The sequence below is a fragment of the Magnolia sinica genome, chromosome 8 (assembly GCF_029962835.1).
Source record: "Magnolia sinica isolate HGM2019 chromosome 8, MsV1, whole genome shotgun sequence".
Taxonomy (NCBI): Eukaryota; Viridiplantae; Streptophyta; class Magnoliopsida; order Magnoliales; family Magnoliaceae; genus Magnolia; species Magnolia sinica.
In genome coordinates this window covers 74,278,109-74,292,582 of record NC_080580.1, presented here as the reverse complement: position 1 = coordinate 74,292,582, position 14,474 = coordinate 74,278,109, and the positions used below count along the sequence as shown (strand labels likewise).

Sequence of the window (14,474 nt, the reverse complement as noted above, 5' to 3'; positions counted from 1 at the left end):
TCCACTACAACTTTTTATCTACATCATTCTTTGGCTGATGCCCTAAAACGATATTTCAAAATGGACGAACGGTGTGGATACAACACATACATCATAATAAGGCCCACAGAACTTAGTGATGTCACTTCAATAGCCGACTTGCTCAACCTGTCATTATCTAATCCGCGTCCCGTCAACACAGGTAGCAACTTACAGCTGCCAGCTAGTGAAGATACTTGTCGTGCAAAGACGAGTGGAGATGTGCCTCGAGCTCCGAGTTGTACGAACGGCTCAAATGAGATCAAAATTACATAGGCCGCACAATGATATATTTACTATATCCATATCGTTTATCCATTTTTCGTAATCATTTTAGAGCATTTGAAAAAAAAAATAAAAAATGAATCATATCTAAAGCTTAAATGGTCCACACCGAAAATAGCAGCGAGGATAATGATTTTCATTGCTAAGAAATTCGATTCGAATCGTAGCCCACCCGATCCGACTCGATTTCCCTGACTAAGTCGGATTCAATTTGGGTCAGGCCAACCGTACATCGGATCGGTTCGAGTCAGATGTCTTAGAATCGGTCTGGATTGAATCGAGTTTGGTTCAGCCCATATAGATTTCGGACCGAATCGAGTTAAACCCAATCTGATCTGACTCGGTCCGATCCCTAGCTCTAAAAATTTGTGAAAACGTGGCCTGATAACATTGTAACAAACAGGAAATTATTATTTCCAGCAAGCAATGAATCCAAACCCAATGTAACCGGCGTTGATCAAATCATCTACCAAATCACAGTAATCTTTTCGAATTATCACTAACTTGGATGAGTGGAAGTACATTTAAGTGGCATAGTTTTGTGGGCCCAACCTTTATATGTGTTATACCTGTCGATCCATATTCGGATATGATTGTATAAGGAGAGACAAAAAATTGAATCACATTCAAAGTGAAAATTAACCGCACCATAAAAATCAGTACGGATCGAATGTCTACCATTGAAAACTTTCTATGGTCCATAGAAATATTGGATATTTATGTTTTCCCTTTGTCTTGGCCCACGTGACCTCATGAATTGATTAGATGGTTTCTCCTATTGCTTTCCGTGGTGTGGTCCACCTATGCTTTGAATCTTTCTCATTTCTTAATTAATATTCCGAATTTTTACACTAAAATAATTTTGTAAAATGGATGGACGGTGTAGATAAAACACATATTTAGCAAGTTATATCCATGTGTTTATAATCACGCAAGTACTTCACTTTATATCCATATCCAGCATGGAAAGTAGTATTGATAATCGTTACTCATTCACCAAACCATTAATTCCTGAAACAAACAAACTCCTATGTATCCATAAATCAGATGGGTCAGAAAAAGAAATCCATCAGTGGCCCACGTTCTACCTGAAAATGTTAAAATATCCCATGGCTACGATTTCCCAATCCGGATGTTTTGAATCCTAGACCACAAACGGTGGAGGTTCTTATATCAACGGCTCGGATCACTGAATCGCGGTCTCCACTTGCAGAAACTGGAGATCCCTTTTAAAAGTTCTCAGGACGAGCCTCGTCAGAAAAGGGCAGACGTTGTTTTTCCCCTCGATAGCTATTTGCGATACTAGGATTCCGAGTCCTACTCACCCTGATATTGGCAAATGCGAAACCTGTTTGATTTGTTCAGGTGGGCTCGGACTGTATTTTCTGGGGCCCTCAAAGTGGTTTGGTCTGATAATCAGGTGGATTCCTGATTACATTTGTATGAATGATGTGGACCTTTGATCATGTTCTCAGCGGTTAGATTTTTTCTTTTTTTTTTTGAATAATTTCTATCGAATGGCACGTGCGAAGTGGGCCCTACCTTTTGAACGGATCAGATCTTTCAGAAATAGAGAGTAATGACACGTTTTCAAAATCTTACTATAAGTGAATGGTGGGGGCAGTTCTTTATTTTTTAAAGGAGTTTGTTGTGCCGACAAGGAAATGTGTTAAGAAAATCGATGCGTGGCTGCAAATGCAAGTTGTCCCTCGATTCTAACTCTCCCACACGAACCAATTTGAAACACGTGTGAGATTCAGAATGTGGATTTCGTGTGGTCATTCTTGTATGGTCAGTAAACAAAAGTCATCATGAGGCCCAGTCATCACATCAGGCTTTTTAAATGATGAAGTGCCAGGATGAAAGATGACCAATGGTTCATGTTTAAATTGTGTGTGGGGCCCACTTGAGAACCAGAATGATTAAAGTGGGCAGATAGAAAAATCTAATGGCTGAAATTCAACGCACATTTGTGCTCAATTGATGAGTGGATGAACGTGATCTTTGGTACATGGGCACTGCTTAATGAACGGCTCTGGTTAATCACGTGTCTACATCCAACGGCAGGAGCGAGGTCTTTCAGAAGGAAGCGGTAGCCATGTGGCCCTCTGGCACGACCTAGCCCAATTTTTATAGGGGCCCACGGTGATGCTTTTGTTTTATCCAAGCCGTCCATATGTTTTTTCAGCTCATTTTAGGGTATAATCCCAAAAATAATGTAGATCCAAAGTTCAATTGGACCACACCATGGAAAAAGTGGGGATTAAACTCCCACAATTGCAAACTTCTCGTGGGCCACAGAAGTTTTGGATCAAGCTTATATTTTCATCTAGGTCTATATGACCATAGGAACAAGTTAGATTGAAAATAAAACATCACGATGGATCTTATAAAGTTTTCAACGGTGGACATTCAATCCCCATTATTTTCTGCGGTGTAATCTGCTTGAACTTTGAATCTTTATTATTTTTGGGCTCATGTCTTAAAATGAGCTGAAAAAAATAAATAGACAGCGTAGATTTAAAAAATAAATAAATAAATAAATAAATAAAAATAAAAATAAATTACACTGGGCCCACAAAGCTTGTCCAACGTATGCTTTCCTTTCAAAAGCCATTTCGATCCCACATTAAAGGGGCAGCAGATTAACTCATATATTATATATCCCATCGATTTTTCCTGATCATTTTAGGATATGAACCTAAAATTGAAACGGATCCAAATCTCAGCTGGACCATAACATATGAAAGAGTGGCGCCGGACCATTAAATATTTATTGTTACCGAAACATTACGGTGGGCCTTGGGAAGTTTGCATTCAATCACTACTGTTTCCTATGATATGGTCCTTCCGAGGTTTTGATCTGTTGGATTTTTTACGTCATGCTTTAAAATGATCCAGGAAAACAGATAGACAGCATGGATATAGAATAAATACATCAAGTAGGTCCCACAGTAAGGGCTGCACCATCTGGGGTGAGGCCTAATCTGCTCCCAAAAATGGGGAACGGATTGAATACTCCCCCTGCCGCCGGCTGGTGGTCGGTCCTCTGTGGGCCCCACCATAATGTATGTGTTTCTTCCATTCCGTCCATCTATTTTTTCAGATCATTTTATGGTATGAGACCAAAAATGAGGTATATCACATTATCAATTGGACCACATTACAGGAGACCGTGTTGAATAAACGTAGACCATTAAAAACCTTTTGGAGGCATAAAAGTTTTGAATCAAGCTTATCTTTGTTTTGTTACCTTCATCTGGGCCTTTATGACCTAATCAATAGATTGGATGTCAAATAAATAGTACCGTGGGCCTTAGGAGGAATTTAATGGTAGACATCCAATCACTATTGTTTTCCTGTGGTGTGGTTCACCTCAGATTTATATCCCTCACATTTTTAGCAACAAGCACTAAAATGATCTTTAAAAATGGATGAACGGAATGGATTAAACACATACATCATGGTGGGGCCTACGGAGAAACGACCACCATCCACTGGGCTAGGGGCTGGGGGAGTAGCCAATCCGTTTACCAAAGAAAAAGGTCGAGCCATCTCTATTAGGCAAAGGAGAAGACTTCACCGATACTACACCAAAATCGTCATTTAGGAACAGTTTTAAAACCGTTCCTAAATGCTTCAGGAATGGTGTAATACCGTTCCTAAAGGAGGCGTCGTAGAAAATCAGGAACGGTTCAGAACTGTTTTGGGTACCGTTTTAGTTTTTAGAAACGGAATTTTAAGAATGGTTTTAAACCGTTCTGGTGCCAACGGTCACATTTTGGGCAAAAAATTTTAGAAACGGTTTTGAATGCTTATTAACGTTGCCACCGGTCAGATTTTAGGACGGAATTTTAAGAACAATTTTAAACCCCTTTGTTAATTGTATAAGAGAGAGTGGGGTATGTAATCTACTTGTATTATATGCCAGATAATTACACAAATAGAAGAAAAGGACTAGAATGATTCACACATAATAATCTTTTCCTTCTTTTCTAGTACACATTTTAATTTTAATTTAAATTTCCAATTTCAATATAACATTTCATTTCCAGGCTTCTATAATCCAACAATTCCTTGCTCTTTTCTAGAATGATCACTTTGCCTTCAGATATGATATCCGCTGCAAATCCTCCTCTTCAATGTCTTCTCGTCCATCCCTCACAACCCAAGCGATCTCTTCCACTAGTTCTTCAGGCCTGGTATTCCATTTGCAAAAATACCATATTTATATTAAAAGTCTCATTCAATGTCCTGCAAAATCTTAAAGGCAAAATAATTGCACAGGTAAAAATGTTATCAGCCCCTGTCCAGGCTCTTTATTTGGTCACCAGAAATTGAGACCAAGACCTGGCCTGCAAACCCCAAAATCATCGAATAGAGCTCTCAACAGCCAAAAATGGGCAGGGACTCAACATGGGCTAGGCCTTGGTGGAAATAGTTATGAAACCTCAATCGACCCATAGTAACAAGGGCCACTTGGAAGCCCAACAGGCCTAGTGACAACATAAAGAGAGAGGACTGATCACCTATAATTGGTTGTACTCTGCAACCTGCTTTTCTCTTTTCAATGAAAAAAAAATTGGGTAGCACTTCTGCAGTTAAGGTAATTGCATAGGAAATTACACCAATCATTTCAGTGCATAGGAAGATTTTGTTGCACCTGGAATTGGATCCAACCCCACAAAACTGGGGTAGCACTTTTGTAATTAAGGTAAGAGCAATGTGACAGGTGCAGGTATGTTTGATGCAGCCCATTTGGGTTGTAATCAGATGAGTTGATTGTTCCCAGATCAGTGATCATCACCATTTCATCCGTATACAAATGGACCCTAAAAATATTCAATGCTCACCTCATGTATATGAGTATTTTAGTGGGATCCTGACTACTAAAGTGCAGCGGATTACACATAGTAATTTCCTATTTGGCATGTAGAACACAAAGATTGAAAGCAAAGTAGGTGCTACAACTAGAACACTCAAATTTAGAGCTAGGCATTGAGTCGAGTTGGACCGAGTTAGGGCTGACCTAACTTGATCCGGTTTTGAAATCGAGCTAACCCGAACTCGACCCGACTCAGTACCGAGTCCTGCATGCCTAACCCTGCACACACTTCTCAACTCATTGTCTACATGCACACACTTCTCAACTCTTCCTCTTTTGGGGGCGTTGATCTCATTTATTGTTGGTTGGGATCATCCACTCTATATCAGATACGCTCTTGAGTGGAAGTTACAACATGAATAAAAAAATAGGTAGAACTCAAATGCATGCAGAATTGGATTACCATTTGATAGTAGCAGCATCAGTAGCCAAACAGAGATAATACTGCTTGTAATAAGTATCTAAGGCAAGAGTAGATGGTTCCTTGGCAGCCAAACTTTTAACCAGCACAGCTCCCTGTGAAACATTGATGAAAAGCTACTTATAAACATAATTATGACATCCAAAATCCTTTTTAAAAAAATCAAAAGAACAAGAGGTTTCTTCTGCAACCTTAGTATCATTAAAGCATCTGGTGCGAGCTTGTTCGGGTGGATAATGATCACCATGGGATCATAAAAATGTAGTAGAGTCTTCGTATTTTGACACGAACTGCTTGTTTCAATGTACTGTGAAAGATGAAGTGAGGCTAACCTCAGGTCAAAGGCAGCCACTCCAACCTGCACAAAAGATTGATAATGAGCAATACTTGCAACTGAGAATAGATAATAGTAGTTCACCTCAGCAACATTAAGCCACCATTATCTTGGAGTTACAGTGACAAATTTATGAATATAGTAGCATTAAAAAGACAAACGACCATATCAATGTTGAAGTAAAAGAAACTCTGTATAAATGGAATCAGTCGATCATTTTATAACACTTACCTTAGGGTCCAAATTGATGTTTACCCCCAATGCCTCTAACACATCAGCATTTCCACAGGCAGAAGAACTGGATTTGTTTCCTTGTTGCTACCATAACATAGAATTCTAATTAATTATAGTACATACTAGAATAATTTCAACATTATTCCTTATGTGAAAGGAGCATCACCTTGGCAATTTTTGCACCAGAGGCAACAACTAGAATACAAGCCCCTGTTGATATGTTAATCGTGTTTGTCCCATCACCTCCCTTTCCAACAATATCAACCACCTTCAACAATATGACCACTCACTTTTAAGAATGACTCTCTTTTGGCTCTCAAAAGAACAAGAAAACCACTGATCAAAACTTCATTAGCTTCACTCAGTAAAAAAAATCAAGAGAAGCTTCTGCCTCCTCTTCAGATAAATCCACCCCATTTATCAGAGATTCAATAATCTGCAAATTTATTAAAGATCATAGAAACAAAAGCTATTAATAAAGACAGAAAAAACATAATAATAGCACACCAAAATCAAAACCCATCAAGCAATTTGATGTTTCAGGCCAAACGATCAATAGATAAACAACATGATATTGAACTCTTGAATTGACAAACCTGACAGCATATAATCATTCATGATGTTGATCTCTGATGCAAGAAGCAAATCTCTCCTATACAGATACCTGAAAAATAGGCAACAACAATGCAGTGTTAGCCAAACTAGTAGAGTCTACTTTCAGTAAAGTGTTTTATCTGTGATATAACTCCTTACCATGCAGTGATGATCGAAGCCATCAACACATTTGTCACAAACCTGCATTACATCTATCATGTCCAGTTTATAGAAACAACTAATCAAGTAAGCTATACAATCAAAACATATATACAGTCCAAAAAGGTTAAGTGTCCAAAAAAGTATTAGACTATTGTCACTAATCGGTGAACTTAGTAAAGCAATGATGCCATGCAACAAATGAGCCAATTCCAACTTCGCCTAAAGTCGAATGATATCCGTCTGGCTCGGGCAATTCGACGTCTCCTTTGATAATGATATCAATGGCAACCTTGTAAAGATCTTCCTAAAGAGGCTTGCCATGAATCATTTGGGGCCCATCTGCCAAAATAACTGGCCCTTGAGCAACAAGTTCTTTACGCCAAGAGTACAACTTGCATGGTCGCATTCTCTCTACACATTGATGATTCCCAACTGAGGGTCCACCAATCGATTGTAGATTCACCGGTTGAATCGAATCCATGTGTTGTTGCTGTAATAAAGTTCCACACCATGTGTTATATACGATAATTGAAGAAAAATTATTACCATTTAAATTTTTAAAAGAAGGATTTTAATGAAAATTGACCTGAATCATCTCTTTGATACCCCTAATTTGGTCCGTAAGAAAATCTATTTTAGAAGATAACTCTTGAATTTTAAACAATTGCTCTTGAATTGTGGACAATTGCACTTCTACTTTTCCTTTATACGAAGAGATTTTTTCAAGAGCTGTAGCAGACCCCCTGATTTGTGATTGGGAAACGGTGGTCTCAATACCTCAAACACGATCCCTTGTATCGGGACTAAACACTTGAGTCAATGGATCGTTGAGGATGTCATGGGAATTACTTCCTTCACTAGCAAGTGACTCTTTGACCTTTTCCTATAATATTATACATAAGTAATATATTGACACTAAATTTGAATTCTATAAACTTAAGTTTAAGACAATGAGATTACCACATGTGAAGCCGCATTACCATGAATAGAACCATCCTTTCTTGTATGGGTTTTAATCCATACTTCAGTCCTACTAATTAGGGTGTTTCCATCTTTCTTTTGGCGTTGCTATATTTGGATGAATTTCACATTGTTAGTTATTAAGAATACAAAGCAATTAAAAAATTTAAGTTATATATAAATATCAATACTTAACCATTCTTTCTCGATTCTCGTGTCGCTATGCTTGCCACTCGTATGGTAAATTTATCTACTACACGTGATTCGATATTTTAGAAAATTTATCTACTTACCTTTTCCATTCATAAATTCCATCATAGCAGTGTAGAACCCATCTGCGTACTTATTGATGTTGTATGTTAGTTAAGTATATATTCTTGCCATTATCCAAAGGCTCTTCATCGCACACCCTATCCTCGTCCATGAACCTTTGATGCGTATGCTTGTGACTTTCTCTCTCACCGTTTGGCATGTACTCCATACAATATAAAATAGATTCTTTTATAATGTAACGCTCTCCAATACACCATTCAGGATGTGTTGTATTCTTTATGTATCCTTTATAAATTTTCATTAACCTGATGGAGGCATCCAATTAATAATATATTGTCAATATATGATGATGATGAAGTCTAAATGAATCACATTAAGGTTAGATATTTACTGTTCAAAAGGATACATCCACCGAAATCTAACTGGACCGCAAGCTAATGCTTTGTCAGTTAGATGTACCATAAGGTGAACGCTAATAACAAAGAATGAAGGAGAAAAAAACTTCTCCAAAAAACACATTGCCACAACAACATGTTGTTTGATGGCAATGATGTTATCTGCACTAATTATCTTCAAGCACAGGACATTAAAGAAGTAACAAATGTGCTTAATAGCAGTTCGCAACGTCTTATGCTCTGAGAAAGCATGTTGTAGCAACACATGTAGTAACTGACACATAATGACATGATAATCATGCGACTTTAGTCCCTTTATCTCGAGAGTTTGTAAGTTCACAAGATGTTTAAATCTGAAACTATACCTTGTTGGAACCTTCAAGTCATGCAATGTTTGACAAAACAATTCTTTCTCCTTGTGACTTAAAGTAAATGGTGCCTTTGGTTTAATAGTTTTGTCATCTGCTTCTTTCATCCATAAGTCTTTCATTATGTTCATTTTTTTTCAAATCTTCGCGTGCACTTATATCATCCTTAGTTTTATCTTTAACTTCTAGAATTGTCGATAGAAGATGGTCACCAATATTCTTTACAACATACATTACATCCAAGTTATGCCGAACTGGTAACTCCTGGAAAAACATAATTATGATGGAATGTTAAGTTTTTATTCACTGACATATATGTAAATGAAAGTAATAAGTTAAGGATATCACCTTCCAATATGGCAAGTCGAAAAGGATCGATCTTTTGTACTAAGCAATTATATTCCCAGTCGAATCATCACCGTAACTTTTTCATTTCTTTCCCTTCAATTTACCGATATCCATCTGAATACCGATTACCTTCGCTTCAACCTTTGAACCACTTAATCAATGAGAAGGTCTTCCTTCTTCTACTTTATTATTGAATGCCGCTTTTTGGGTTCTAAAAACATAATTAATAGGAAGAAATCTTCGATGGCCCTAATAGGAGTACTTCTTGCCACTCTTAAGTCGTTCAGCGACGGTTCCCTCGGTACAAACAGGGCAAGCATATTGTGCATATGTAACACATCTTGATAAACTCTCATATGAAGGAAAATCATGAATTCCCCACATTAAAATGGCTTTCAAATTAAAAATTGTCTTTGAATGAGAATCATATGTTGACACTCTATTAAGCCACAAATTCTTTAACTCGTCAATCAACAGTTGTAGGTAGACATCAATGTCCTTACTCAGCCCTTTTAGAGCTGGTATTAATACCATTAACATTGAAAATTCTCTTTTCATACACATCGAAGGGGGTAGATTATATGACACTATAATGACAAGCCATCTAACCGACAGCATCCAAGGTTGGATAGATTGTAATACTTTCATATTCTCATTTAAACGTTCACGCTGAAAATTCGGCAGCATCTCCCCATGTCTCTCCAGATAAGTTGATCTTATGTTACATTCTGATGCCAAATATCTAAAGCAATGTAAAGATATTTGGCATTGGATATGGAACGGAAGAAACATATCTAGAGAGAAACGAGAAGATGGACCGCGAATCAGGCATGAACATTTAAATAGATTATATAAAAGCATACTATCCATCTAACCTTGAACTGTCCATAATGGGACAATTTGAGCGATTTCTATGCCACCAAAAATACACCATATCTATGTATGGCAACATAGAAATCCTCAAACGGGTAACTAATTATCTAACTTATAAATCACAATCACAAGTCACAATTATAAAATAATAAGTCACAATAATAATTTAAGAAAAAAATGTAATACATATAAAGCATACTACCCAAATTTGTATTTTCCTATTGTGACTCATTTGAGCACTGGATTTGCATAAATTTTGATATAACCTTGCAATATAAGTCAACTCAATAAACATACAAAGCATACATCATATGGTTATCAAGATTAACAACTTCATTCGCATATAAACATACAAAGCATACATCATATGGTTATCAAGATTAGCCCTTAAATTCGGGTGTTGCGGCAACTGTTCTGATTGAAATTTGACAACACTCTTACTAAAGAATGATCTGTTACAAGTCAGGAGTAAGCTAACTATCTAAGCATATTCATGACAATAACAAACAATAAAAGATTGCATATTGATTAGAAATTAAAAAAAAAGCTATAAAAGATTGCAGTTAATCAATGAAAAAATAAACATAAATTTTTTTAGCTATAGCAAAGAGAACAATGTGAATAGGAAGTTACAGTCTATTACATGTGTTGCTGTTTACCTTTTGCTGGGTGAAACTGTAGGCACTACCTTTCCGAAAACTAATGAGGAATATCATATATTAATGGAAAGCCACCTAACCTTATCTGTTTTGGACTTAGATGACTTGCGCACCAAAATGAGGTTGTTCAGATGTACTCATAAATAAAGCTGTAAATATCCTGTTTAATCAAGAAGATATTAACCCTCAAATTTCAATTATTGTTACTGTCTAACTAGAAATTAATCAAGAAGATATTAACCCTCTAGTACTTGCTAGTTGACTGAGTCAGGCCAAGATCCTTAACTAGACAGACTGAGGCTGCAACATAATGAAAGCAGAAATGCATTAAAGGCGCTACACAAAACTCCAAGACAGTTTAGGTACAGCTACACTAGTTCTTGTTTACAAAGTCCTTATGATTGGTAAACATTAGGTACAGCTACACTAGTTCTATCCAAACAAAGCCTTACCATTGTCACACACAAGGGGTTGAATGACCTCAGCATCAGTCATCTTTTATATTAAGCCTATATTGGTTGGTTACCTGATTGATGAACAAACAGAGTTTGCGGAAGCAACTGAGGTACCACTAACCATGTGTCAAAACAGTTATAAGCAAGCATGTTTGATGGGACTTAAGAAAAATCATACACATAATTGATGTACAAAACTGCATTTACCAAAATGCCCTATCCTCGAATGATCCTAACCATCCAAATTAGCCTCTGTTAAATGTAGGCCACTGGTTCTATTTCACATTTGATCAAATGGTAGGATCATCTGATAACTTGGTGCATGACCTGTCCCATGTTGATATATATAAGAGGTCAATGACTTAAATTATTGAAAGGTACTAGCAAAAATAAAAATTGATAATAAAATTAGGAATAAGAAATATTTCTAATTAATGACATTCTGCTATCACTGAAGCCTGTTTTCATTCATATAAAGCAAATGCTGCATTCATACGAGAACCATTGTTGATCACGCACAAACAAGAGTCATGTTGCATGCCGTGCCTATTTCTAATGATGAAAACTCAACGAATAAGGAAATTACAGAATTCAGGACCTACAGGATATTCCAATCCTCAAAATTGAAATATCCTAACCCTAGATCAGTGGCCTATAAATGACAGGTAAGACAGAATATGGGAACCACCCATATTCATCTGAATTCTGAAGATATATAGGCCAACGGCTGAAGCATTCGGAACTTCTAATCTGGGGTACCATCAATCAACAGTTGCAGCCATCAGATTAAAGGTCTAGATTAATAAGCATTCAGAACCAACTCCATAAAATGTCTTTCAATTTGGCTGCATTTATAAAAGTAATGAAAGGCCAAATCAATATTGTAGATATCACAATGCTAAGAGCTTTACTCAAGTTTTGAAATGATACCGTATAAATAATATATGACAGTCCGTATTAGAGAAGCAATAAATGAAATTTCAATGAATTTGAAAGAAATTATATTGAAAAGAACGTTTAAAATTTTAAATAGAGCTAACTCAAAAGAAATCCCAACACCACCAATTCAAGATCCAACACCATGTTTTTTTCACTGATTACTTTGATAATGTATAAAAAAGGTCTAGTGGTCATGAGTATATTAATTTGTAATCATCGTAGATTTTCCTTATTATAGTGGTAATGGGTAAAATAAACAGGCTCTACTATTAAAATCCCAATGTAAATCGATATTGCAAAATGAATGAACTATACATATATATGTATATGTATATACACTTGTATACTCCCATTGCAATGGTTTACCTGCATTTTATAGTTAGAAGTGGACTTGAGAGAGTGGTATAATGTACAGTAAAATACCTTATTTTACTTCCTAATATAGTGGTAATTGTAATCATTATTCACTCATAACACATTAATATTATTGCCAATCCAAACAAGCCCTTAATCTTTAGTTCATGATACATCTAAACTTGATCATGATTTCTATTTTTTATTTTTATTTTTAAATGTAATATGATTAGAACCATGAAACCTCAATGTTGAAACACAATCCAACTACCAGCTGTGCCATAAGGAACCCACCTAACCATAATTTCTATGATTTAATTTGAATGATGTATTGCCGCGTATGCAGTTTTAAAGTAATTTCTAAGTGCATGAGTATCAACCATCACACTCTGCCAGAGTATCAAAGTTCTTCTCTGAAAATATACAGTGCATGCGCCTGAGTACTCAGCATCCATACACTCACTGACAGGTCGATACGTACATATATCGGAGGATCAACACAAGAAGCTTCCCATGGAAAAAATAAAAACATTCATTTCATCATTTCTAGAGCAGCTGTATCAATCACTACTCCAACAAAAAAAATGTACGGTTGAAAGAGATGACCAATAGTACCTGTCTGCACGCTGATGTACCTGTTTGAACCAGGGAGAGGGAGATCGAGAGAGGGAGGGAGAGTGAGAGGGAGATCCAGAGAGAGAGGGTTGATATCGGAAGAGGGAAAGGGAGATCGAGGGAGAGGGAGGGAAAGTGAGAGGGAGATCGAGAGAGCGGGTTGAGATCGGGAGAGGGAGATCGAGAGAGGAGATCGAGAGAGAGGGTTGAGATTGGGAGAGGGAGATCGAGGGAGATTGGGAGAGGGAGAGGGAGAGGGAGATAGAGAGGGAGACGTAGACGACGATGGCGTAACGAAATGAAGGATTTAGAGCGTTTTGGTGTAAGGAAATGAATAAAAACATTCGGTAGTTTGCGGTAATGTACAGTAATGTGGCTCTCACGCCATGTGGGGTCCACTCAGAGGTTACTAATAGAATCCATTCCGTCCATCTATTTCAAAATAAAACAATAAAGCACAAAAATAATAAATATGAACATCAAACACTCAATTAGGACACACCAACAAAAATGGAAATAGTAGCATATAACAGCAACCAGTTGAGCACGGTTCATTACCATTTCAAATCAGAAACGACTTAGAGCCGTTTCTGAACTAAACTACGGACCGTACCAGATTCATGATTTTGGTGTAGTACGAGTACTCAAAAACTGATAATGAAAAAACTCAGAAAAAATATTATATTAAAAAAAGAGAAGGTCCCACGTCCAACCCGTTGGCTAACCGTTATGATCCACCCAGTTAATATATTCCAATGTATTAAGTGAACGACATCCAACCGTTCCTATAAGTTGGCCCATCATAAAGATCATGCAATACAAAATTCAGCTCCACCTACTTATCAAGTGGGCCAACCATTAAAAAAAAAACAATATTAGCCATTGCTAAATATCTTAATCATTAATCAATTATTAGATTTGGTTGATTTTGTATAAGTCAATTATCATGGTGGCCCTAACTTATTAAAAGTATTGAATATCTCATGCACATAAAAGATTGAAAGTTATATGCTTGGTGGACTATAACATACGATGCAACCATCTAACTTTGAAAATCATCCTTAACTAAAAATGAAATATTTCAAAAAAATATTCCAAAAATAAAAGTAATCAAATTTGAAAAAAAATTAAGCCATTAATCAAATAGTCATAACCATTAATTTATTCTTGTTGTCGTGGCTGTCTGTTGTTGTACAAATCAAGCCAACGATCTCCTAATAATCGGTGCTACAATCTCTATATATTATTCCACTTCAACAAGCAAGCAAGTTTTGATAAATTTTTTGGTGTAACCTTTATTTT

The 14,474-nt window shown here is 36.7% G+C and overlaps 3 long non-coding RNA genes across 3 annotated transcripts; all 3 read right to left on the bottom strand.

Annotated features, from left to right (window-relative positions):
- Positions 1–4,203: 4,203 nt before the first annotated feature.
- On the bottom strand, positions 4,204–5,738 carry LOC131253431 (uncharacterized). Its single transcript, XR_009175162.1, has 2 exons — positions 5,333–5,738; positions 4,204–4,502 (listed from the first exon to the last, which is right to left on the bottom strand). It is a non-coding gene; the product is annotated as an uncharacterized LOC131253431 (long non-coding RNA).
- Positions 5,739–6,697: 959 nt separating this feature from the next.
- On the bottom strand, positions 6,698–7,629 carry LOC131254056 (uncharacterized). The gene is made up of 3 exons (XR_009175464.1): positions 7,520–7,629; positions 6,931–7,423; positions 6,698–6,841 (listed from the first exon to the last, which is right to left on the bottom strand). It is a non-coding gene; the product is annotated as an uncharacterized LOC131254056 (long non-coding RNA).
- A 3,065-nt stretch (positions 7,630–10,694) lies between these two features.
- Positions 10,695–13,365, bottom strand: LOC131254055 (uncharacterized). Its single transcript, XR_009175463.1, has 2 exons — positions 13,173–13,365; positions 10,695–10,969 (listed from the first exon to the last, which is right to left on the bottom strand). It is a non-coding gene; the product is annotated as an uncharacterized LOC131254055 (long non-coding RNA).
- Between the last annotated feature and the right edge of the window lie 1,109 nt (positions 13,366–14,474).